At 44.6% G+C, this 25,659-nt stretch overlaps 1 long non-coding RNA gene across 1 annotated transcript; it reads right to left on the bottom strand.

The window, feature by feature from the left end:
• Positions 1-24,108, bottom strand: LOC144298787 (uncharacterized). The gene is made up of 2 exons (XR_013365671.1): positions 23,817-24,108; positions 1-425 (listed from the first exon to the last, which is right to left on the bottom strand). It is a non-coding gene; the product is annotated as an uncharacterized LOC144298787 (long non-coding RNA).
• Positions 24,109-25,659: the final 1,551 nt, after the last annotated feature.

Raw genomic sequence — 25,659 nt, 5'->3', positions numbered from 1 at the left:
TTTAATCCAACAAAATTTATTTCTCATTTCCCTACAGGTCTAACATGGGTCAGCAGACCCACTCTGACTTATGCTTTCAATTACTGAGACAGGACAAAGGAGTGTGGCAAATAACACACAGATTCCTGCAGCTTCCACCAGAAGTGACACATGTCATTCCCACTTCCATTTCATTGGCCAAGGAAGGCCATGTGGCCATACCTGATTAAACAGGGTAGAGAAGTTCAACCTACTTCATGCGGAGCAGGTGAGAAATCAGAACTCCATAAATCATGCAGACAACCATTTGAGGTGTATGCATGCTTGTACCGATGTCGACATGCAGACAGTGTTGACACAGGGATTCCACACCGCCCATCAGCATGAGGTTATTAATTCATGGAGAAATGACATGGGATTATCCAAGAACTCTCACCAGGAGGCTGCTGAGAAGTAAATAGAAAAGAAAAACTTCAGATTGGGAGGGACAAGAAACAGCTTTTTAAACTATCCAGTCCCGATGCTGCCCTTCAGTAGCTAGAAGTTCTTGAACAGTCCCTTCTACTTTTTAGTATCTTGGCCCCCAATCAATATGCTAAGGCTACTGGAAGATGTTATTTCTAACCCACAGGCCACTCTGCCAATATACAAGATAATGAGACTCTCACAGACAAGAAAATTCACAAATACAGAGCAAGAGAGCAAAAAAGAGAGAAATGGCAAACACTAGATTAGACACACACGGAGAGAAAGCCAATGCATATTTTAGAGGCTAGAAATCGCCCTCTTCCCTGACCCTCCCCAACTTTCTGCTCCTCACAAGCCTCTCGGCCCTACTGGATTTATACTACAGTTCTTTCAAATGGCAGGTCAGGTCTCAAAACGTTTCCACTGTCAATTTAAGAAGGAACAAATTTTCATTCTGGGTGGAGAGAGAAAAGACCAGCTCTCCTTTTCATCTAGAGCTGTCCTTGAAAATACAAGCTTATTAACTGCTGAATAAGTGAGGGAAAGAATAAAGGTCTCATAGGACAAAACTCAGCCAAGAGAGACTCTGGGGGTAGGTTTTATTATTAGTATAGCCTCTTCCTTCAGGAATTTTATGGGGAGCTGTCAAGCAGCATGGACCTTGGCAGCAGAAGCCGCCCAACTGCTCACTATCTGAAGGCCTTGGTTTGAAAGCATATTCTCTGCAAGGTCTTGATGTATTTTTAAGCAGACAGGCAGGAATTACTTATTCCTCCTAGTGTATGATTTCTCATTTTTCTTCCAGCAGAAATAGGGAATGAATTGCTCTGGGATTTGCAAGCTTCCTGAGCATTCAAGAGGGTGGCAGTTAGAATGAAAGTAATGACTTAGGTCTCCTCTGAGGGTGGTCCCTTCATTACTGGGACAGCCGGAGCCCTGGCTCCATCATTCACATTCTGCCACTTTGTCCACTGTTCTACTTCCCACTCTGTCCATCACAGCTGTGCACCCTGCAAACCGGTCTGTATCTCTCTGGGACAGCCTGTCAGCCTCACCTGCTGCCCGCAAATGGAGCACAGGCTGGAGCAAGCCCCATAGGGTTCCCTTCCTCTCCCTCTCTGGCAAGCATATAGCACACACACACACACACACACACAAATATACACACATGTGTACACACAAATATACAAGAGATCTAGTCCTCAAGTGAACAGTGTAAGCAATCTGAAGAATGAATAATGAATCTTAAGCAGAGAGGTGTGGAAGTGGGGAGAGCCAGCTCCATCCACTTCCATTTGGCTAGAGTTAAGGAGCCAAGGGTATTGGTTAATTTTAAGTACCAGAACTATAAAGCATAGGAAAGGACTGGGTTTCACAATCCGCTCATTCGCATCTTTGTCACATTGCCCCAAAAGAGAATTTAGAGAGTGACCTCCAGTACTGTATGTAGCAATATGGAAGAATCACATAGATGAAATGTCTAGCAAAAGACAGAAGACACAAATGTGTACTACATACTCTTTCAGTGTTAAGAAACCCAAAGGGCTAGAGGCAAAGAAGTCATGGTGATGGAAGGCCAGTAGTTAAAAGGAGATATGAGAAGTTTCTGGGGGCCAGTCATGTCCTGCTTCTTGGTCTGGATGCTGGCTATGCAAGAGCATTAAATTTGCGGAAATTCATCACTTTTATGCATGGAACAATAACAAAAATCTGATCATATTTCCCCCCTGTTTCAAAAGGGTTTTTGGCTCACCATTGTCTATATGACAGATTCTAAATACCCTGCTCCATTGTCACTTCTCCATGAAGCCTGCCAGGACTTCCCTCATCCTTTGTAACTCCGCAGTAACACAGACTCCATCACATGGCAACATATCTGATCTCTGTGTTTCCCTGATGGACACATAAGAGTCCCTGGGATAGCAGCTGGGTCTTCCTCATCTTTTGGGTCTGGGTGCCTAGCATAGTACCTGGCATGTAGTAGACAACTGATAAACAAATAGATTAATAAATGGATGAACAAATAAATGATTCATAATCAATTATCCTCAGAGCCCCAGGTCATCTCAGAGCCAGCAGCATGGGGTCACAGGCATTAGGGAAGCATATTGGGAATCAGCTTCCTGAGATTGTGGCTCCATCTCCTTGACATACAGCTCACCCTTGCACTTACCCATTTGGCCTTTGATGCTACCACTCCACTGGAAAATCTCTAGCTTTGGTCAATGATGATGTTATAAATGTCAAATCCAATGGACTTTTTTTGAGCTTCATTGTGGGGGGAACTTTCTGAGCATCTGACATCGGTGGGCACTTCATCTTCTTAAATCATCACCTTCTGCTGGCTTCTCAGATAGTACTCTTGTTCTCTTCATACCTCCCTGACAGTTCTTTCTCTGGCTTCCCTCCCAGCTCCTCATTTTCTATTCCCAAGCACTCACACCTAAGGCTATCTTCTTTTCTCATCCCCACACTCCACACACCCATCTGCCACATGCTGATGTCTCTCTTCCTCGGGATGATTTTGGTTTTTTTGGGAAGATTTATTTATTTATTCATGAGAGACACAGAAAGAGAGGCAGAGACATAGGCAGAGGGAGAAGCAGGCCTGTGGGGAGCCTGATGTGGGACTTGATCCCAGGACCCCGGGATCATGCCCTGAGCCGAAGGCAAATGAGCAACCATTGAGCCACCCAGATGCCCCATCTTCCCCAGGATGTTAAGATCCAATGTAGTCCTGGAGAATGCTTCCTGGGTGTCCCCACAGACATCCAGGATCCAATATCTGACACTGAACTTAATTTTTTCTCTCCCAAGTCTATTCTTTTTTCCACAAAAACCCTGGTTTTGAAGAATGGTTTCACCATCTGCCCCTTTCCCTAAAATCACAGGCCTGGGCGGTGATGCTAAGGTGCCTTCTTCTCTCTCACTTTGCCCAACAAATCATCTCTAAGTTTTTTAAACAGTTCCTTAACATCACTCTGACTTGCGCTCTCTTCTTCACCCTCATTGCTATTGCTTTTTTACAATAATCTTTGCCCACTTCCAGTCTTCATTCTAAGCCAGCAGGATCTTCCTAAAATGCAAATCAGATCATGTCAATCTCTGCTTCAAACCTGTATAGTGCTCCCCCCTGCCTGCAGATTCATTTTCATTCCAAAGTCCTGGGTATGGACCACAGAGTCCTTCCACGGGCCTGTGATTTCCAGGCTAGTTTTATCTCTCACCACAGCCCATTTTATCCTTAGCATTCAAGAACTTATTTTACTTCAACAACCCAGAAGGTTTGGTGCCTCTGTGCCTTTGCTCTTGCCCTGAGCATTCCCCATCTATCTAGAACACCACCCTACAAGCCACTTGACCCAGGTGTCGTCCTGCTGAACCTTTCCAGGCTCATTTCAGGGACATCTCCCAGAGGATTCTTTTCTTGAGCCTCCACTGCCTTGGCAGACCTGGCCATGCCTCCTGAGACTCCCATTTTCCCTCTCCCTACCTCTCCCACAGTACCAACAATACTGCATTGACCCTGACAAGTTCCACATCCACCTCCTCCTTCCAAACCTTGATGGCTATGATTTGTGTGTGTGTGTGTGTGTGTGTGTGTGTGTGTGCGCGCGCCTTTATGTGCAATGACCACCAGAGAGTCTGACATAGATGCTCAGTAAAATGCCCATGGAATGTTGTTACTGAATGTGTTTCACAGAAACTTCATCTTTGTAGTCTCACCAAGAAAGAGAGAAAGAGCACAGAAAGGCAAGCCCACAAATACAGTATGATGCCCTGTGCAATAGAGAATTGCCTTTTTGCCTGCCTTTGCTAACAGCCCCTCAGCTTCCATTTGGGACTCAGCTTCTTTCCATTGCATGCAGTTACTGGTGGGCTCTCAGGAGGGGCTCAAGCAGAGTCCTGGATATTTGAAACTCAAATGAATCTTACAAGGACAGAAAATGATTCCTCTGTTTAGTCTCAAAACCATTCCAGTTCCCATCTTCTCTGAGACGTGGCTGGTCATATCGTCTTCCTATTATTAGAGGGCACTCAGATCCCTCTAATAAATTGCATTTCTCTCTTCCTTGCACTGAAGTGAGTTTCTCTTGCTTGCACTTAAAGAACGCTTATAGGTATGACAATGCAAGTCATCACAATCTTGTTTTCTGTTCCTCATCCCTCCTTAACTGCTGTGTTCCCAGAAGTCTTAGCTCAGCTCAGGTGATTTACCCGTTGGCTGCCTTTTCTTGTGAACACCTGCGTCTCTTTTCTTCTTGTCACTACTACTTCCACTACTTACCTGGCCGTGGTTTTAATGAAAGATTTGTTAGAAGAGCAGAGCCTCAGATCCCTTAAAAATAAGGGCAATCCCTACTATTTCTTGGCAGCAATGCTACCTGATTTGGCAGGAGTGAGTGGGGAGGGAACTGTGTGGTGTTCGGGTTGGAAGTAGATGAAGTGAGGTGAGGGTAGGAGAGTCACAAAAATGGACAAAGTGGTCATGAAAGAGGACTTCAACCACCTCCATTTTAACCTCAAACTTTCTAATTAAGTTCTTTCCAGTTTATCTCTTAACTCAGAGGTGAAAGATCCTGCAGGCAAAATATCCCTGATGGGAACTGAAAGTACTCCCTCAAGCAGTAAGAACTGCCCTGAGCCAGCAAGACACAACAATGATCGATTTGACCTTCCCTGCCCACCTGCATGGCCCCACCGACCTTTGTCCCACATTTTCCTTATATAAATCTGAAAGTATTTTTGACACTTTGGAGACAGTCTTTGAGAGCTAGTCAGTCTGCTTGCTTTTTTGACCTCATTGAAGTAAATTCCTTTCTCATTTCACCACCACTTTTTTCTCTGTCTTTGTTTTTTGTTTGGGTTTTTTTTTTTTTTAGATTTCATTTATTTATTCATAAGAGACACAGAAAGAGAGAGAGAGAGAGGCAGAGACCTAGGCCGAAGGAGAAGCAGGCTCCGTTCAGGGAGCCTGATGCGGGACTCCATTCCAGGACCCTGGGATCACGCCCTGAGCTGACGGCAGATGCTTAGCCACCCAGGCACCCAGACACACCCAGGTGTCCCTCTGTCTTTGGATTTTGCCAGTAGTGAACCTGGTCTGTGTTGGACCCCTGGAGCCAGGTGCTCTTGCATCCAGTATCTCGGCTACAGTCAGAGCAGAAAACATCTCAGTCTCTGAATTTCCCCAAAATCTAATTTGTAGAGCTGTTGTGTGGAACTCACAATGTACTTTGTCATTGAAATACTGTAATAAATGTTGGCCATAAAGACCCAAGTTAAGACAAATAGGGGCTGGGCTATCCATATGTGGAGTCACTGATTCTTTCTGATTGGTCTTCCCTAAATTTTGCTACATACTGTGGGCTGAGCTCAGGAATCAGATGTAGGCAGTGGAAAGATAAGAAGGACATGGAGTGTGGCCCAGGTGCCAGCCATGCCCAGCATCCACAGTTCAGAGAATGGGGATGAGGCATACTCCAGTGGTTCAATCAGTTAGCGTGCAGTAGTTATACAACAGAGAGTGGGGATGTGAGAAGAGTCAAGGAGTCAAAGGCACAGGGCTAGATGCTCTGGGAGTCACATGTTTCTGCCTCCAAACTGCATTACCACTGCTTCTAGTCGTAACACTACTTATTTCCTTGGGGCACTACTCTTCCCCCAACCTCAGCTCCCAGAAGTAGGAGTAAGTGGAGCTGGCCCCACCAATGGTACCAGCACAAGGACCAATCAGAGTCCTGGAAGGGCTCAATTCCAGGACTTTTGTTAGAATTATTAAGAACTCCAACTCTTTCCGCTGTGGTAGCTTGGAGGCTCCATGTGGTCACGATGCAGAGAACTGACCCGCAGAAGGAGCCAATGCTGGGGAAAGCTGCTTTAGACACAAAGGGAAAGGGACTGAAACCTCATGACATCATTCGGACCCCAGCAGTTGTAGCTTCCTCTGAAATTTATGATTATGCCATCCTAGCTTCAATGGCCTCTCTTCTCCAAAGCCTTCCCAGCACAGCCACCACAAGTGTACAGGCATGTTTTCTTCCCTCTCCAGAATGCTAGTGGTACTTCCTGCCTGGAGCTACCAACTTACATTATAAAATAAATAGCTGGGCACCTGAAACTTCTCAATCAGATGCCACCAGAAGACAAAGAATGAACCAAATGCACTCATTGTCCTTAGCCCATAGGTTGGCCAAAGAGAGAAAACAAACAAGCTGATTGATGAAGAACCTGAAGCACAGAGAAGTAAAGTAATTTTCCTAAGAACACACAAAGAGTCAATATGGCAGTTTGTATTCAAGCCCCGGTACTGTGGTTCTACAGACTACCAAATTTAACTACTATTCATATTGCCTCTGTGATCTGTGAAAGATGTTGTTATAGGTATTTTCTTCGGTGGATTTCCTCTTGGACAGAGTTGTTAGTTGGGAAAGCTTTGCCCAATGGCACATAGAGACCCAGGTGGGGGCGGGGGCTAGAAAAGGTGTATTTTTACATAAATCTGTCTTTCACTGGCCTGAGACTATTAGTTAGTTCCTGGAGACAGTTCTTCTGCTGCTCCATACAGCACCATCTAAATGCATTTGGAGTCATTCTGCTATAGCTTTGCCTTTGCCAGGTTCAGCTGCTGGTCAAGTGGGACAAATGACATTGTGACATGCATGCCACCCCTTCTCCAACAAGGTTCCCTTAGGAACTGTGAGCCATAGCCAATGACTGGTTTCCTTCAGACTCTGGTTTCACCACAGCAGCAGTTCCTAAAATTCCACCCCTTCTCCAACATTTTCAATAAACTCACTCTACCCTTACCCTCATCCTGCCTTGCTTTCAGTATGTCATCTTCAAACTAAATACAGCAGAGACTCTAGATGTTGGCAGGGTGGTGCAGAGAGGAAAACCTCTCTGGAAATCCCAAGCTGGCAGAAACCTTGAGATGAGTGCTTGTTCTCTCTCTCTCTTTCTTAAATATTTTATTTATTTATTTATTTATTTATTTATTTATTTATTTATTTGAGAGAGAGAGGTAGAGTGAGAAAGAGAGCAGTCACAAGCAGGAGGGAAAGGCAAAGGGAGAAGCAGACTCCCCCCTAAGCAGGGAGCCCAGTGTGAGACTCAATCCCAGGACCCTGGGAATCATGACCTGAGCTGAAGGCAGATGCTTAACTGATTGAGCCACCCAATCGTCCAAGATGAGCTCTCTCTTAAGGACTTCATTACCTAGGCCAAGAGGAGAGCAGCTTGTACTAAATTATGCCTGCTTCAAAGCTGGCCCATTTTTCTAATACCTTGATCTCAATTTAAAAACAAAAATAATTATAAATGTCCTTTGAAGAATGCTTCTAAATTATCCCTCAGCCTCCTGCAGTCAATTCCTTGATCTTCCTAGTTTCTTTACGATCTCAACTAGCATTCTTACCTAGACATTTGCTACTGGAAGTGTGATTGGCAACCAGTAACAGTAGTATCCCCTGGAAGCTTATTAGAAATGCAGACTCAGGGTACTTGGGTGGCTCATTGCTTGAATGTCTAGCTCTTCATTTTGGCTCAAGTCATGATCTTAGGGTCATGGGATCGAGCCCTCAGTCAGGCTCTGTGTTCCGCTCAGCAAGAAGTCTGCTTAAGATTTTCTACCTCTCCCTCTGCCCTTCCCCCTACTCCCATTCACACTCTCCCTCTCTCAGAAAGAAGAAAGAAAGAAAGAAAGGCAATTAATCTGAATCTGTACTTTGTGGGATCCTCAATGGATACATATTTAACTTTGAGAAACACAAATCTAGACCAGCGATTCTCAAATTTTAGTGGGCACTGAAGCCCTAAAAGGGCTTGTTAAAACCCACATCTCCGGGCATATTGGTAGGTGTCCCATGCCTTTGTTAGTGGAGTAAGTCATTCCAGGTTGAGGTTGTGGGGTGGAATTCTCTTGGACGGCAGCTAAACCCCTCGTGTCTAACATCCTCACCATCAGTGGCAAACATGACCCCTTTATTTCCCTCTGCTCACACTGCTCTGGTGATTCTGCTTTGACCCACCAACGCTTTGCCCCTGCCCTGCCAGACCTTTCCACTGAATCTAAGAAGTACCACTCTGGTAAACAGGATATCATCCCCAAATGTTCCCTCTACCTCTGGCCTTAGTGAGCCCTCCCTGGCTCTGCCCCAGCTTGGCCACTTCATAAATGTCTTCATATTATTGCTTCTTCCTCTTATATAGCTCCTATGCTTCAGGGCTCAGATTCATGGATGGCCTCCCATTCTTTCTCAGGCCCCTTCACCTTCATGGAATTCCCTTTCCATCCTCAGAGGCTCTTGGCCACCAAGAGCCTGCATGACAGCATCATTCATGCTTCACCCAGCCCAACCCTACTCATCTGTTCCCAAATTGAGTAGCACGGGTACTCTTACTGGAATGCAAAGGGATTGCTCCATTGTCCTAAGGACAATCTGGCTCCTTACCTTGGGTATAGTATTAAGATTTGCACTCCAGGCCCACCTCAGCCATCCCTGCCCCCTTTCTATACACTGTCATTCTCTGCTCCAGCCATTGGGAGCTGCTTATACCCAGAAGCATTCACATTGCACCTCTCTTTGTCTCTGTAATCCTACTTGGTTTTCATGACTCAACCCAAATGTTGTCTCCTCTGGAAAATCCTCTCTGATCCCCCCTTCTCCGAGTTGTTCTCAGTGTGTGCACTCAGGGAACCAGGTGTCTCCCCTAATAGCCCTGGGTTATAATTGACTTTTACTTACCAGCTCTACCAAGGTAGAGCTTATGACTCACTCTGTTTGCACCATTTAGCATTTTGAGCTGTAAGTTACAGAAACCACCAAAACAGTGGTTTAAACAGATTAGGGGGGTTGTTTTTCTCATATAACAAGAAGTCTATATATAGGCCCATCTCAGTGATTTGATAATGCTGCCAGTGATGGATTCTTTCCAGATTTTTGTTCCAAAATCTTTAATATATGATCGTTGTCCCTCATGTTCAATTTATAGTCCCAAGTGGTTGTTCCTCTCCAGCATCCAGTCTACCTTCCAGAGGTGATCAAGGAAGTAGGCTAATGGACAAAGGTGCCTGCTAATTGAGCCAGTCCCCTCCTGGCTGCAAGGAGACTGAAACATATGGTTTGTAACCAGACACACTGCTGCCCTGAACAAAATTGGCATTTTCTTAACAAAGAAAAAGGAGAGAATGGATGCTGAGATGCAGCTGTTGGTGTCTGCCATGTCCCAGAATGCTTAGAGCTTAACAGAAGGCTGAGCCTAGAGTACAGCTCAGTAAATAAATTTTAGTTGAATGAATGAGTTATGATAATACACGCAACCAGATCTATAGGATCATAGAAGTAAGACATAGGAATCAGGTGGTGCTGGTAGGAATAGGAATTGAACTGATCCCTGCTTTGACAAGGGAAGAGGACTTCTCATATATTCCCTCTGGGGCCTTCCTTCATATCTTCATGCCTCCAGGATCCCTTCTTTCCTAAGTCTGTGTTGTCTACATGGTGCCCATATGGTGTCCCTTCATGGGGTGGCCCTGGGGCTCTGTGGAATCTTATGCCAGTCGATCTTCCCAAGTGCTTTAGGCTCTATAGTACTCCTCCTCTGGGCTGAACCAATTTTTATTATGGAAAATTTGATAATGCAATTGTTTAAAAAAGACTAAAACAAAGACTCCTGCAAATCAGTCAACATTTTGACATACAGCCTTCTAAAATTTTTCTACATAGACATTTTTCAAAACAAATTTGGAATAAATATATGAACTGTTTTGTAATTCCTCTGCTTACTTTATCATACACATCTTTCTATGCCAATTAGTAAATGTTTGCCATAACTTTCAGTGTGCCTGCCTTGGATTCTACTGTAATGTCTTGTTTGTACTTGATCTTCACTTTCCACCCACAGCTCCACAAATCAGATCTTAGGGCTTAAATCTAAAGTGTCAGCTTGGGTCCTACAAGAAGCAGATGCCAGGATGGATTAAGAAGTGCAAGAAATTTCCTGGGAGAAATGCCTGTAAAGAATCAAAGGGAAAGGGCACTGGAGTAGGCAGGGAGAGACTTCAGAGCAGAAAAAACCCTGACTCTAGAGAAAGGAGGGTAGAGGGGTGGGGAGGGAGAAAGATTGGATAGGATGAGCCTCAGATCCCAGCCAAGCCCCTGGGGAGCCTCAGAACAAGGGTTGCCCTGCTTCTCATACCCCCACAGTGTTTAATCATTTGCTGGCAGCAGCATGTCCCCAGTGTGAACGCTGAGTGGATCTGAAGTTGTAGCAGCTGGAGGCTCTCATCCAATGACGTTCTTCTCAGTAGGTTTTCTTAGAAACTCCATGGATGCCATATGCATGCTCTTAGAGATTCAGTCATTTCCAGCAGAGTATGAAGATGGAGCATTACCTAATTAGTCTAAAATAATGGGCTAGCTATCCTGTGCCCAGAAACTAAGCTCGTCTGGTAAGGTAAATGTTGAGGAGGACGCCCCCACATGCTGGCCCTTCCTGGCATCAGACTGGGATCCTAGCAGTTTTGTGGTGTTGAGTGTGGATGAGCTGTTTGCCTAGCTAATGACAGAGGAAGGACATCCAAGTCAGGGTAAGCACTAATTAGGAGATAAGTAAGCCCAGGTATATGGTACAAAGAATCATGTGTTTGCTCAGAAGAATAACTCTCTCTGGCCACTGCAAGAATGTGCTCTGGGTCCCTCATGATACCCATCAATCTGACAGTCTGTATTGACCTCTGAAGATTGACTGTGACTATTTGTAACATACCTCTCTGGCCAGCCATTCAGCCCTGTTTGGTGGAAAAGTATTATTTTAACTGTTTCAGCACACTACAGGTGTCTCCCTAACCCAAGGATGAAAAGTCAGATTGTTACAAGGTTGTGGAAGCTGAGTCAGGTCTGGGAATTTTGGTGTGCTTGCTTTGTTGCAGGAACATGCCTAAGAGAGGGAGTGAGGGCAACCAAATAGAGCTGGGAAAGAAGCTGAGCTGGGATATGGGCTCAGCTGGAGCTGAGCTGCAGCCTGATGCCATGGGAAGCACTGACATGAATCCTGCTCCCAAGTTGGTCCCACCTTGAGGCAAAGAGGCCAGATTTTGTTTTGTTTTGTTTTTTTTAAAGATTTTATTTATTTATTCATGAGAGACACAGAGAGAGGCAGAGACATAGGCAGAGGGAGAAGCAGGCTCCTTGCAGGAGCCCGACGCAGGACTCGATCTCAGAACCCCAGGATCATGTCCTGAGCCAAAAGCAGTCGCTCAACTGCTGAGCCAGCCAGGCATCCCAAGAGGCCAGATTTTGTATACCTATGTCAGTCAGTCATTGGCAAGGAGGTGCCCCTGGGGGAAAGGGCACACAGCCTCCTAGGAGGCAGCTTCCCTGTGGCTGAGAAAGAGAAGGAGACTGCTGTCAAATATAGTGCTCATGGAAGGTAGAGGATGCTGCCACTAGGCCAGGTCACAGCTAGCATCTATGAAACATCTGTGAGCGAGGTCTACCTATGGTCTTAAGTAAAGGGAAAGAAGGGACTATAACAAAGGGTGAGTACAGGCCATGTCTGAAAGGACCACAGGGTCTCCACCTCAGGCAGTTAGGGCTGGCTCAGCATTGTCAGTTCATCTGATACTTTGAGAGAAGCTGAAAATCTGGATTTTACGTGAAATTGCTCATTTGTAAATGTCGAGCAAACACTGGGAAGGCCAAACAAAACCCTTATGTGGGTCTCCGGTGTACCATCTCTCTGGAATCTTTCCTGCTTAGCACAGCGGAGTGCTTTCTTTAATGTACTTGCTGCATATCAGGGCTGGGAGCAGATTGGGGACATTGTAAAACAGAGTATTGTGAACGCCTTAGAATTTGGTTTTGCTTACAAGTGGCAGAAAACCAAAAACAACAATGGTTTAAAGGAGACATATTTTTAATATAAATATAAATATATATCTTAAGAAAGTAAACCATCTATGCAGGAAAGTTCCTTTCTAATGTAAAACAGAATTGAGAGATAAGCTGCTCAGTGCTGTCAGCACAGCTCTGTAAATCCAGGGACTTGGGCGGCTTCTACTTTGTGCTCAGCCATTTTTAAAGCATGGCCTCTTTCTTAGTGACCCAAAGCTGTGCTGTCCAACATGGTAGCCAGAAGTAGCCGAGGTGCTCTGTGGAACTGTGGCTAGTCCAGTTGAGATTTCAAAGTGAAAGGGTTCAGAGCAAGTCTTGGTGCCTTTTTGGAATGTGCACTATTTTGAACTGAAGGCAAACGAGACCCTGGTCTCAAGAAAAAATTTTTGTCCGTCCCTTAACTGCCTAGAAGAATCTGAACTGGGGGCCTTTCTCAGAATTAGAGTTTTTATAAGAGGTACATTGTATTTAAATGACTCATCCGTCTCATGGGGGGAGCATCTCATTACCAAACATCTTTCTTTCTGCTCCATGAATTGTCATCCTCCCCTTTGAAGCCCCAAACCCCCATCTCATTCCTTAGCTCAGGATGGCATATACACCTCATTTTATCTTTCTTTGAACCTCTCCTGTATGTGGGGTTCCTGGATATGTGAAATTAAATTTGATTTTCTCCTGTTAATCTGTCTTATGTCAATTCAATTCTTAGACCAGACAGAAGAAAATTTTGAAGAGTAGAGGAAAATTTTTCTTCCCCATAAAAGACTTAGTATAATAAAAGAAATATATAAAAGCCTGGCAGATAACTTGAAGGTGTTACAGAAAATAATTCAACTACATTTGAAGATCTAATTGGCTGTATTAAGCCATTCATGAGTTGGGCAGCATCCCATCTAGTGAGTAAGGAGCTCGGAAGAGTCATACAAAATGGAAGGTTTTTATAGGAAGGAGAGTGAGGACAAGGAAGTTATTGGCAAAAGAAAAGGATTGTTTCAAGCAAAGTAATTTTCCCTTATGGGGAAGAACAAGGGGTCAAATCATGCAGTTTATTTCATCTTCCGTTGGGGGATGGAGAGGGCCCATGTGACAGATTTCCTTACTTGGTGCTGACCAGAAACTCCTGACTCACCAGTCAAAACTACATTTCTGATGAGGGTCAAAACTATGATTAGGATATGATTAAACCCTGGTTTGATGACCTGGCCTAAGTGATGCCATTTTGAACCTATGGTTTTTATTTTTAACAAAGGTAAATGTTAGACAATCTGGGCTCAGAAATAACACAGCCCCTCCTCCCCAAGTTTCTCACTAGCTGACCTTCCTTATAAATCTCACCAACCTCCCTCAGGCTGCCTGGCCCCCTCTGAAAACTGCACTTGTTTGTTCCCTGCTCTTCAGGCTGCTCCCAGATCTCCACATTCCTCCCATGTCATGTCCTGAAGCAATCTACTCATCTACTTTAGTCTGGACCTATTGTGGGGCTCCCAAATTCTCACTCAGAGATGCTTTGGGGCATTTTCCCAGATGAAGACCAACCTGTCCCGTGGAGCTTATTTCTTAAAATTAAGCATATTATTCTCTAACCTTGGGGTGGGCTAAGAAAAGCAGATGAAAGAAAGTGAGGCAGGCTTTGACCTGTTTATGGAACTTTCTGGTATAAATGGTTTACTTTCCTTAAACACACACACACACTTGTTAATGGTCAGTTATTTGATATTGAGCATATATTGGCTTAAGATACATCGGGAATGAAAAGGAATCTTCATTATTAATCCAACCAAAATAATTTTCTGTTCTATTAAACTTGTCCCCTAAGGAAGAATAGGGAATGAGCAATGATACTCCAAGTCTTTTCCTATGGGCTCTGGGGGGAAGTAAACCTATTCAGGAAGCATTGACCACTTCATGGGGCAGCCCAGGAGAGGCTAGGCCTGAAAGTGTGGACAGCACAGTGGGGAGCTGGCCAGGTCCTGGGGCTGTTGAGCTGGAAGTTATGACTCTGTCTGGTTTGGGGAAGATGGAGGCCATGAGGCCAGCCCTGAGCCAGGAAAAGTCAGAGACCTCATGCCCTCCTCCCTTCCAAGGCAGCTGTAGCCCAGCCCTGAGTCACTCCCACCCTGAGCCACGGAGGAAGAAGAGGATCATGGAAGGCCATTTATTACTTTTGTCCACGTGGCTAATACATTTCTTTCTGATGTTAAAGGTAATTTAGGTGAATGTGTCCCTGTGGGTGGGTTAGAGAGAACTGAGGCAGGTTGCTCTGCTCAATCTCTAGAAGATTCCTACCACGAACTTTGAACTGTGACTCTCTATTCCCTTTTCCCTTTCTCCCTTCCCCTCCCATCAACCAGAAAAACCGGGGGTAGAATCAGGTTGAAATAAAAACATGACAAATGCACGCTCTTTACCAGCCTCTCATTGCTCAGAGAGGGACCAGCCCAAGAGATGAGAGTGAAATCTTTGTGTCGACTTGATTTCTTGGTAACCACGCACATTTCTACACTTGCCCACTCTATCCTCAGCCCTGAATGACAGGGATGATTTACCCCATTCCTCACTGTGTTGGACCATTAAGCTGATGATACCTTCCCTTCCATCTTTGACTAAGGGATAAGAAAAGTTCCCTTTAATTCCTGGGTCAATCAAGACATTAGGATTTTTCAAAAGTCACATTTTTAGGAAATCTAAGGGAAGCAAAATGAGAATGTCTAAACATGAGCAAAGGTAGAGGAGCCAGCTCTGGGCCTGGCATGGGATAGACCCACAAGGCCTTGAGGACTGAGTGAGACCCAGCCTCACTCTGATCTGCCAGGGAAAGAAACTGACATCCCAGCAGGCAACAGATCAGGATGGACAGGCTAGAATCAGACTGTCCGGGTTCATGTGGTCTCATTTGTGTGACCTCAGCTAAGTCAGTAAACCCTTTCTGTGTTTCCTTATCTTTTAATGTAATACTCACTCAGAGGGTGAGTTGAGGATTAAATGAGCCAATTCATGTAAGAGTTCATTCCCCAGAGTCTGGCTACAGTAAGCACTAAATAACTTAGCTAGTATTATTGCTAAAAATCAGGCAGAAGCATTGGCCCATATTGAAATGTTTTATTGAAACTTTCTCTCTACTGGCCTCAAAGGCTGAGAAACAAGTTGTTGTTTATTATTATGATTATTGTTGTTGTTGTTGTTACTGTTACTGTTAACACCCAAACCATTATTGTTAATAGTCTTTGCTGAGCCAGTATCAGCCTTTGAGAACTTGGAGAGGAAACAGTCAGCTTTGGATGGGCTTTTAGGGCTAACAAGTCTTCTTTCTTTCCAGAGTCCTATTAGAGCAAATGTAGTCTCCCTGTCACAGAGGACATTGGTGTCACTCCGATGCTTTAGGTTGGACTTTCTGCTCAAAGAGATTATGACATCAGGTGGTATTGATTCTCAGTCTCTCATCCACACGGCTTGATCTGAGGAAACACTGGCTTTGGGCAACTAGCTCTTTCTTTCCTCCTTGCTATTCTTTCTTCTGATTTTGTTTTGTTTTTGCTTTCTGCAATGATTCTGTTAGGTAAGGGAAAAAGAATGTTCCTTCTACCTCTCTGAGTTCTGGCTGAGACACCCCTGTTATAAAAGATGAATTAACAGGAGAAAAAAACCCACAATGTTTATTATGTATGTACTTAGGTAAAGGAGCCCCATAAAGATAGGAGACTCAGAGGGAGGCCAGGTGTGGCAGACACAGACACCGTCTCTCAGGTGACAGGTTACTTCTGGTAATAGCTCTCTTCTTGGCATAGGTCTTTTTAAGGGAAACCTCCTTTGCAAAAGGGTAGTTTCTAGTCTCTTTTCAGAGCTGTTCCTGTGTCTGTAGTTTCTCAAAATAATCAGTTCAAAAGAATCCTTCTGCCAAAGAGGCATTTTGGGGCAGCATAATCGGCTCCCCTTGAATTCTCACCTGTCAAAGAAGCTCTTACAGGAAAGAACCAGCCACTTATTCTTCGTGCTTGTTGCTCTGCTCTATCAGGGTGGACATGAGATGCAGTTCAAACTCTTCAGAACATGGAGGCAGCAAGCATCCCATGGGTGTGTGGATTGCTCTTTTGGGATCTCTGGCCACATATTCTCTTTAATATTCATCCCTGGGATGATTCAGCCCTGAGGCTGTCTCTTTTTCTTCTTTCTCTGACTTCAGATGGCTCAAAGGAGTTTCTCTTCAACTTTAGATGGAGTCTAGGAGGTTCTAAATGAATGTTCCTCTAAGTATATTCAAGGGTATTCTTTCTAGTAGAATAATGGACATTTCCATAATAGAGGATCCTGTGATCTGAGGAATTTGTGATTATTGTGTTACACAGAATTTAAAAAATTGGGAGCTTGCAGAACATGTGAACATACTCTTTTGTTTTCATTAGAGAAATAGCAGGGGGGTAAATGTGAATATAAATATACCCAGTGGGCATGCAAAGGGGCTAGAGGCCTATCTATCACAGTAGAATTATGGCCACCCTGGAGTGTGTGTGTGTGTGGGGGGGGTGGTTATTGGAGGAGTGGGGAGGAAGAGTTTATTTTATTTCTTATTTTATATAAAATTTTAAGTGTGAGAAATTATGAATGGTTTTACTTTTTTGTAGGCTTTCTGTATCTTCTTTAACAGAAATCTTTAAACTTCACAATGAACACATCTAGTGGAAGTCTTTGCTCACTATATCCTTAAGCTTCTGCTCATAATAAGGGTTTAGATGAATGGAAAACGATGTACAACCAGTGCTGGAGGTTTGGGCCTTATTTTTATCATGAGGAATGTTTGTCACTTAAATTTGACCATTAGTGTTAAGTTTGCTGAAAGAAAAAAAATTTACCTCTCTCAGCTTTCCAATTTAAAGCAAGAATGTTGGCTGGAGATAAATACAAAAGGGAATGAATGAAGAATAGGTGTTTGTGGTTGACATCGAATTGTTACAGAGCCAGGGAGTAGAAAAATGAGAATATCTCTAAGGAATCTCTTCTTTCTTCCCCCAACCTACCTGCCTTCACATTAGCTGAAATGAAACAATTTGTTCATTTTCTTTCTTTTCTTTTTTAACTGTACCAGGGAGATATTTTAATAACTCTTTGTTGGTGAGCTCTCGGTACCCCCAATATATTTCCCCTATCAGCCAATTTTGTCTTCATTGTTCACAGAACTGTTGCTATGTCTTTCAAGAAATGAGAAAACTGTTATGGTTAAGTAATAAAGAGATAATGCTGGGTGACAAATGCCTGTGGAAGCTAGAGCCAGAAAGATTTAATAATATCCAGTGAGTTATGACCATAATCATGTTTTCTATTTGAAACAAACAAAGAAAACTGGTAGCAGGTGCCCTATGGCAGGTCTTCACTAAATCTCTTCTCTTTCTAGCATGGGATACCTGGTTCTTGACTCTTAGATCATGACAGGGAGGGACCACCCCAAGATTGAAAATGCTGGGTGGATTGGGGTGGTGTCTTATGTTGAGTTGTCCCTGCCCCCAACTCCAAGCAGAACCCAAGATAAGTATTGGAACGCACCAGCAGGGGAGTGGACAAGTAAGATGGAAAGAGGCAAAGCCAATGTAAGGCATGTTAATGATTAGGTTGCTTCCCCAGTGGGTGACTGGGGCTCAGTCCTGCTTGCCACATCTGTGAGACTGTGGAGAACATGACTCAGAATTCATATACCCAAGAGGCAAGGAAATGGAGGCATTAATCTTCCAACACTTGTTTCTGGGCTGTGGGTCACTCCTGAGGTGTTTCTAGAACTTCCAGAAAGTCCTATGGGTGGACTGAGTATGCCAGAGAAAGCCTATAAGGTGTCCCAGGTGTTTGCAGGCCATACATGGAGACGTTGAGCGCCAAGGGGGAACCAGTGGGGTGTGGAGAGAATCTTTCATAGGCTGAATGCATAAGGGGCAGATCTGTGATGCTTTTATTTGATCTCCAAAGTTGAGTTAGTTTATCTACCTATTAACATTGGCATGTGGCTCAGGGAAAGAGCAGTGAAAGGGGAAGAAGAGAGAAAGATACAAAAGTAGGATGGAAAGGGGGCAAAGAAAGATGAGGTGAGGAAGAAGTGACATAAGATGGAGGAAATCCTAAGTGGCAGGTGGCATCAGCAAAGTGTCTTCCTGCTGTAGGCCAGTTGTCAACATTTATGTTCATTTACATGATAATAAAATAGGTAGAATGGATCAGAGAGGAGGGAACACTGTGCCTGCAATAAAGGTCATTGTGGCCCCTCGATAAGAACCTACAGTGCTGTCACTGGAAAAGAACCAGGCTTCTTGTTTGCTTCACACAGATTAATGTAATTAATATAATTTCAGACTGTGGCATGGGCATTATTGTCCCGTCGAGTCCCACGTCGGGGTCCCTGCATGGAGCCTGCTTCTCTCTCTGCTTGTGTCTCTGCCTTTCTTTGTATCTCTCATGAATAAATAAATAAAATCTCTAAAAAAATAAAAAATAAAAAATCTCTCTTTAAAAAAAGAAAAAAAGAACCACTAATAAGAAAACTGAACTTGGGATCCCTGGGTGGCTCAGCGGTTTAGCGCCTGTCTTTGGCCCAGAGTGTGATCCTGGAGTCCCAGGATTGAGACCCATGTCAGGCTCCGTGCATGGAGCCTGATTCTCTCTCTGCCTGTGTCTCTGCCTCTGTGTGTGTGTGTGTGTGTCTTTCATGAATAAATAAATAAAAATCTTTAAAAAAATAAATTATTAAAAAAAAAAAAGAAAGAAAACTGAACTTGGAGAAGGCCGAGCCCATCGGCTCAAGCATCCCTTGATATTGACTCTTTGACTTTGACACAGGACATGACCAGTTTGCTTTGGCCTAATGTGTTGGGTTGATAACATTCCTGGGTCACCAAGGAAGGAAGCACTTCATACAGAGTAGGGGCCTGGTCAGCCCTCCTGGATGCCCAGGCACTGTGTTCTGCCCCCCTGCTTCCCCAGGATCCTGCACAGCGCCCAGGTCCCCAAGGACTGTAAACAATGAGCGCACCTGGTGATGTCATCCTTAGTGTGGAGAGTGATATTCTCATTATGGAAGCAGACCCATCAGCAGCACCTAATTGCTTTGGGTTAACCTTTGAGAACTTGTAGAAATAACTGATGTCTTCGGTCAGGTTCTCTAGAAGCAGAACCTGAGACAGGAATGGGATGTTCCCTGGAATGGGAACAAGGCCTTGCCTGAGTATAAGACAGGCTACGAAGCCAGAAAACATTGTGTCTTCAGTTAGTAATAAACCAGCTAGAACAGTTAAAATCTGAACCTGGATAATTGAATCAAGTCAATACCTTTATGAAGATGGCTACGTCAGCCTTATTAAAAAGAAGAGAGAGAAGACTCAATTTAATAAAATCATGAATGAGAAAGGAGAGATCACTACCAACACCAAGGAAATACAAACAATTTTAAAAATCTATTATGAACAGCTATACACCAATAAATTAAGCAATCTAGAAGAAATTGACATATTTCTGGAAAGCCACAAACTACCAAAATGGGAACAGGAAGAAATAGAAAACCTGAACAGGACAATAACCAGGGAGGAAATTGAAGCAGTCATCAAAAACCTCCCAAGACACAAGAGTCCAGGGCCAGACGGCTTCCCAGGGGAATTATATCAAACGTTTAAAGAAGAAACCATACCTATTCTACTAAAGCTGTTTGGAAAGATAGAAAGAGATGGAGTACTTCCAAATTCATTCTATGAGGCCAGCATCACCTTAATTCCAAGACCAGACAAAGACCCCACCAAAAAGGAGAATTACAGACCAATATCCCTGATGAACATGGATGCAAAAATTCTCAACAAGATACTAGCCAATAGGATCCAACAGTACATTAAGAAAATTATTCACCATGACCAAGTAGGATTTTTCCCTGGGACACAAGGCTGGTTCAACACTCGTAAAACAATCAATGTGATTCATCATATCAGCAAGAGAAAAACCAAGAACCATATGATCCTCTCATTAGATGCAGAGAAAGCATTTGACAAAATACAGCATCCATTCCTGATCAAAACTCTTCAGAGTGTAGGGATAGAGGGAACATTCCTCAACATCTTAAAAGCCATCTACGAAAAGCCCACAGCAAATATCATTCTCAATGGGGAAGCACTGGGAGCCTTTCCCCTAAGATCAGGAACAAGACAGGGATGTCCACTTTCACCACTGCTATTCAACATAGTACTGGAAGTCCTAGCCTCAGCAATCGGACAACAAAAAGACATTAAAGGCATTCAAATTGGCAAAGAAGAAGTCAAACTCTCCCTCTTCGCCAACGACACGATACTCTACATAGAAAACCCAAAAGCCTCCACCCCAAGATTGCTAGAACTCATACAGCAATTCGGTAGCGTGGCAGGATACAAAATCAATGCCCAGAAATCAGTGGCATTTCTATACACTAACAATGAGACTGAAGAAAGAGAAATTAAGGAGTCGATCCCATTTACAATTGCACCCAAAAGCATAAGATACCTAGGAATAAACCTAACCAAAGAGGTAAAGGATCTATACACTCAAAACTATAGAACACTTCTGAAAGAAATTGAGGAAGACACAAAGAGATGGAAAAATATTCCACGCTCATGGATTGGCAGAATTAATATTGTGAAAACAGACACATAGATCAATGGAACAGAATAGAGAACCCAGAAGTGGACCCTGAACTTTATGGTCAACTCATATTTGATAAAGGAGGAAAGACTATCCACTGGAAGAAAGACAGTCTCTTCAAGAAATGGTTCTGGGAAAATTGGACATCCACATGCAGAAGAATGAAACTAGACCACTCTCTTGCACCATACACAAAGATACACTCAAAATGGATGAAAGATCTAAATGTGAGACAAGAGTCCATCAAAATCCTAGAGGAGAACACAGGCAACACCCTTTTTGAACTCGGCCACAGCAACTTCTTGCAAGATACATCCACGAAGGAAAAAGAAACAAAAGCAAAAATGAACTATTGGGACTTCATCAAGATAAGAAGCTTTTGCACAGCAAAGGATACAGTCAACAAAACTCAAAGACAACCTACAGAATGGGAGAAGATCTTTGCAAATGACGTATCAGATAAAGGGCTAGTTTCCAAGATCTATAAAGAACTTATTAAACTCAACAAAGAAACAAACAATCCAATCATGAAATGGGCAAAAGACATGAAGAGAAATCTCACAGAGGAAGACATAGACATGGCCAACATGCATATGAGAAAATGCTCTGCATCACTTGCCATCAGGGAAATACAAATCAAAACCACAATGAGATACCACCTCACACCAGTGAGAATGGGGAACATTAATAAGGCAGGAAACCACAAATGTTGGAGAGGATGCGGAGAAAGGGAACCCTCTTACACTGTTGGTGGGAATGTGAACTGGCGCAGCCACTCTGGAAAACTGTGTGGAGGTTCCTCAAAGAGTTAAAAATAGACCTGCCCTACGACCCAGCAATTGCACTGCTGGGGATTTACCCCAAAGATACAGATGCAGTGAAGCGCCAGGACACCTGCACCCCGATCTTTCTAGCAGCAATGTCCACAATAGCCAAACTGTGGAAGGAGCCTCGGTGTCCATCGAAGGATGAATGGATAAAGAAGATGTGGTTTATGTATACAATGGAATATTACTCAGCTATTAGAAATGACAAATACCCACCATTTGCTTCAACGTGGATGGAACTGGAGGGTATTATGCTGAGTGAAGTAAGTCAATCGGAGAAGGACAAACAGTGTATGTTCTCATTCATTTGGGGAATATAAATAATAGTGAAAGGGAATAGAAGGGAAGGGAGAAGAAATGTGTGGGAAATATCAGAAAGGGAGACAGAACATGGAAGACTCCTAACTCTGGGAAATGAACTAGGGGTGGTGGAAGGGGAGGAGTGCGGGGGGTGGGGGTGACTGGGTGACGGGCACTGAGGGGGGCACTTGACGGGATGAGCACTGGGTGTTATTCTGTATGTTGGCAAATTGAACACCAATAAAAAATAAATTTATTATTAAAAAAAAGAAGAAGATGGTTACGTGAGTATCTGTATATGTGGTAAGTAAAAGGCAACGGGACTTCTGTGTTGTAAAATGGGATCTGGACTTTTTGGATTCATTCATTCATTCATTCATTCATTCATTCATTTGTAGAGAAATAGGAGAGTGGAGCAGAGACTGGAACACTTGAGAACGCAGAGAAATTTGGTCACGAGGATTTGTTGGGCTAACACTCCCGTGCAGGACTCCTTGTAGGTAACTCGAGTGGTCAGATCCTGCGCATCTCATAGGGTGACCCAGGGATGTCAGGGGAGCGCAGAGTCCTTTCTTTCCCGAGGAAGAGAGCCAGAGTGTCAATGTCATATACAGCAGTAGTGTGCTAGCTTTACTGCTCCGAGCATCTGACAGCTGAGGAGATGACCGCCCCCCCAAACAGTCCCAGATCTGATTGCAGTACTCAATGTAATACACCCGGCAAGACCCCCTACTTAGCTCGCTTTATGGCTTTTGTTTGTTTGTTTGTTTTTAATTTAGTTTCAGCTCCTTCAGGACAGGAGCCCTGCCCAGCTGAGTACCTGATGCTCAGAGACTTCGGCGAATGAACGGCTGGGCGCGGAGTGCACACCTGGGAGGGTGGCGAGGTCCGCGCACTTGCGCACCGGGCCTGCGGGTGGCAGGTGGCGCCCCCGGGAGCTCGGGGCTCGGGCAGCTGCCTCGGCGAGGGAGGTTGGAAGGTGGAGTGGGCTTGGCCGCGAGCCGGGCCCAGCGCTCCGCCCCGCGCCCCCTCCGGGTCGCCGGCTGCAGCCCCAGGGTCTCCGCAGGCGGCGCCGGGGCTGGGGTCCTCAGGGTCGCTCCGCTCTCCGGCGGCGTCCCCGGGGCACAGGCCGCAGCGCTGCGGGGCCCTCTCTCGGGGCCTGGGCGCGAGCTCGGGGCGGGGGCGTCCCCGGGCCCCCCCAGGTCCTCCGGGCACTCGGGTTCCCCGCCGCGGCCCCGCAGCCAGGGGAGGGGCAGCCGCCACCCGCAGCAAGCGGCTCCCGCCCGCGGCCCGGGCTCTCCTCCCTCCCCAGCCCGCCACGCCCGCCCTCTTTCCGGGCCCCCGGGGCGACCCTGGGATACTGTGTCATCCCCCCCTGGCAGGGGGCAAGGGGTGCCGAGAACTGGGAAGTCGCTGTCTCAGTGCACAGGCCAGGACGGTTGCGGACAGCGGGAGTCCGAATCCCGCCCTCACCCTTCACCGCGGTTGTCACCTTTAAATTTACATAAGGTGAAATCCACCCTTTCTGGTAAATGGTTCTACGAGTTTGGACCATCACATGCAGTTGTGTGACCTCCACCGCGTCCAGCACCGCCCCCCAGGTCCCCTCCCGCTGGCCCTGGGTCTGCTCTCCCTCCACCCCCAGCCCTTGGCAGTCGCCAATCACTTTCAATCCTTATAATTTCGCCTTTTCCGGAACGTCCTGTAAACTCACATAGAACGTAGCTTTTTGAGTTGAGCGTGATTTACGTTGAGATTCATCCACGTTTGGGTAGAAGTCTGTCCCTTCTGGTTGCTAAGTAGTGCTCCTTTCCACAGATGCTCCACAGTTCCTCCATTCACCAACTGAGGGACATTTGGGGCTGTTTCTCGTTTGGGGCAGATATGAATAAAGCAGCTGTAAACATTCGTGTGCAGGTTTTTGTGTGGATGAGTTCTTATTTTTCTTGGATGAGCACCGAGGAGTGGGATTTCTGCATCATGTAGTAATTTTATATTTAACTTGATAAGAGAAATAGCCAAACTGTTTCCCACGGGACTGAATCATACCAGGAATGTACGGAGCTCCGGTTGCTTCACGTCCTCGTCAGCACTTGGCATTGCCATTTTGAGTTTTGTTTTGATTTTTTTTTTAATTTTAGTTTAAAACGGGTACATAGCGATGTGATACATTATTAAAGCATCTGGGTGGGACTGGGGACCAAGAAGTTCACCTTGGAAGCTGGCATAGCATTGTGGTTAAGAGTCTGGACCCCTAGCCGGCTGTGGTACCTATCTTGTCAACATGGGCCTCAGTTTCTTCATCTGTAAAATGAGGAAAATAGTAAGATATCTACCTTAAAAGATTGTTGGAAGAATGAGTTAATATATATAAAGCATTGGTACAGAATAAGTACTATCTAAGTGTTAATTATTTTTAAAAAGATTTTTGTGTTTATTCATTTGAAAAGGACAGAGACAGCTAGTGAGAGCACAAGTAGAAGGGGCAGAGGGTGAAGGACAATTAGACTCCCCCCTAAGCAGGGAGCCCAACTTGGGGTTCCATCCCAGGACCCAGGATCATGACCTGAGCTGAAGGCAGATGCTTAGCTGACTGAGCCACCCGGGCACCCCCTAAGTGTTACTTATTATTACTAGTATTTTTCTCTGGGCTAGATCACTCTGCTTAGCAACATCATACCCACATTTGCATAAAAGCAAACCTGAAAGGTCACATGTGTTGGTCTGCAAACTTCAAATTTTGAAGCCTCTCCACTGTCTCGTCCATCTTCTCAAATGCCTGCACCACAGCTGTCTTCGGAAGCCACTGTGTGTAATGCAATGCCCATCCTCACTTTGCAAAAGTCCAATTTTATTTTATTTTTTCATTATTATTTTTTTAGATTTTATTTATTTATGAGAGACACAGAGAGAGGCAGAGACACAGGCAGAGGGAGAAGCAGGCTCCATGCAAGGATCCTGATGCAGGACTCAATCCCAGGACTCCAGGATCATGCCCTGGGCCAAAGGCAGGCGCTAAACCACTGAGCCACCCATTGGACAAAAGTCTGATTTTAAAGGCAGCATTTGAACTTCAGTGATTAAAGAAAGCGTTTGAATTGTTATAGATTCCCATCTCTGCCCAAACAATATGCTTTTAATAGGAACCAGCTTGTGATTCATACTGTTTCACTTTGATCTGCAGTGCGGTGTGCATCATCAACATTAAATGGAATTACTCTGCAATCACACACGGAGCTTATACTTGCAGTAATTGCACAAAGGAAACCTCATTACCCTGCAATATGCACTTCAAAAACAAACATACAGCCTTTCCTCCCTCTAGTGGCACATTTAAAAAGCAACCTCAAGTATCACAGAGGCCAGTCTTGCCTATTAAAATGGAAGGAAACAGAGAGTTTACGCAAGACTTGGGAGTTCGAAGTATTTGTTTATTATTGATTATAGTGAAAAGTTTGCCTTTTATTTATGCAAAATGATATTGCTGTCAAGACAGCAGGCTGGACCGTAGCCATAGGAGTTTTGTGACTCCTATCTATCTTGGCACTTAATTTTTT

Source organism: Canis aureus, chromosome 26 (assembly GCF_053574225.1).
Source record: "Canis aureus isolate CA01 chromosome 26, VMU_Caureus_v.1.0, whole genome shotgun sequence".
Lineage (NCBI taxonomy): Eukaryota > Metazoa > Chordata > Mammalia > Carnivora > Canidae > Canis > Canis aureus.
The sequence above is the reverse complement of the archived record's forward strand: the minus strand, read 5'-3'. Positions and strand labels throughout refer to the sequence as shown.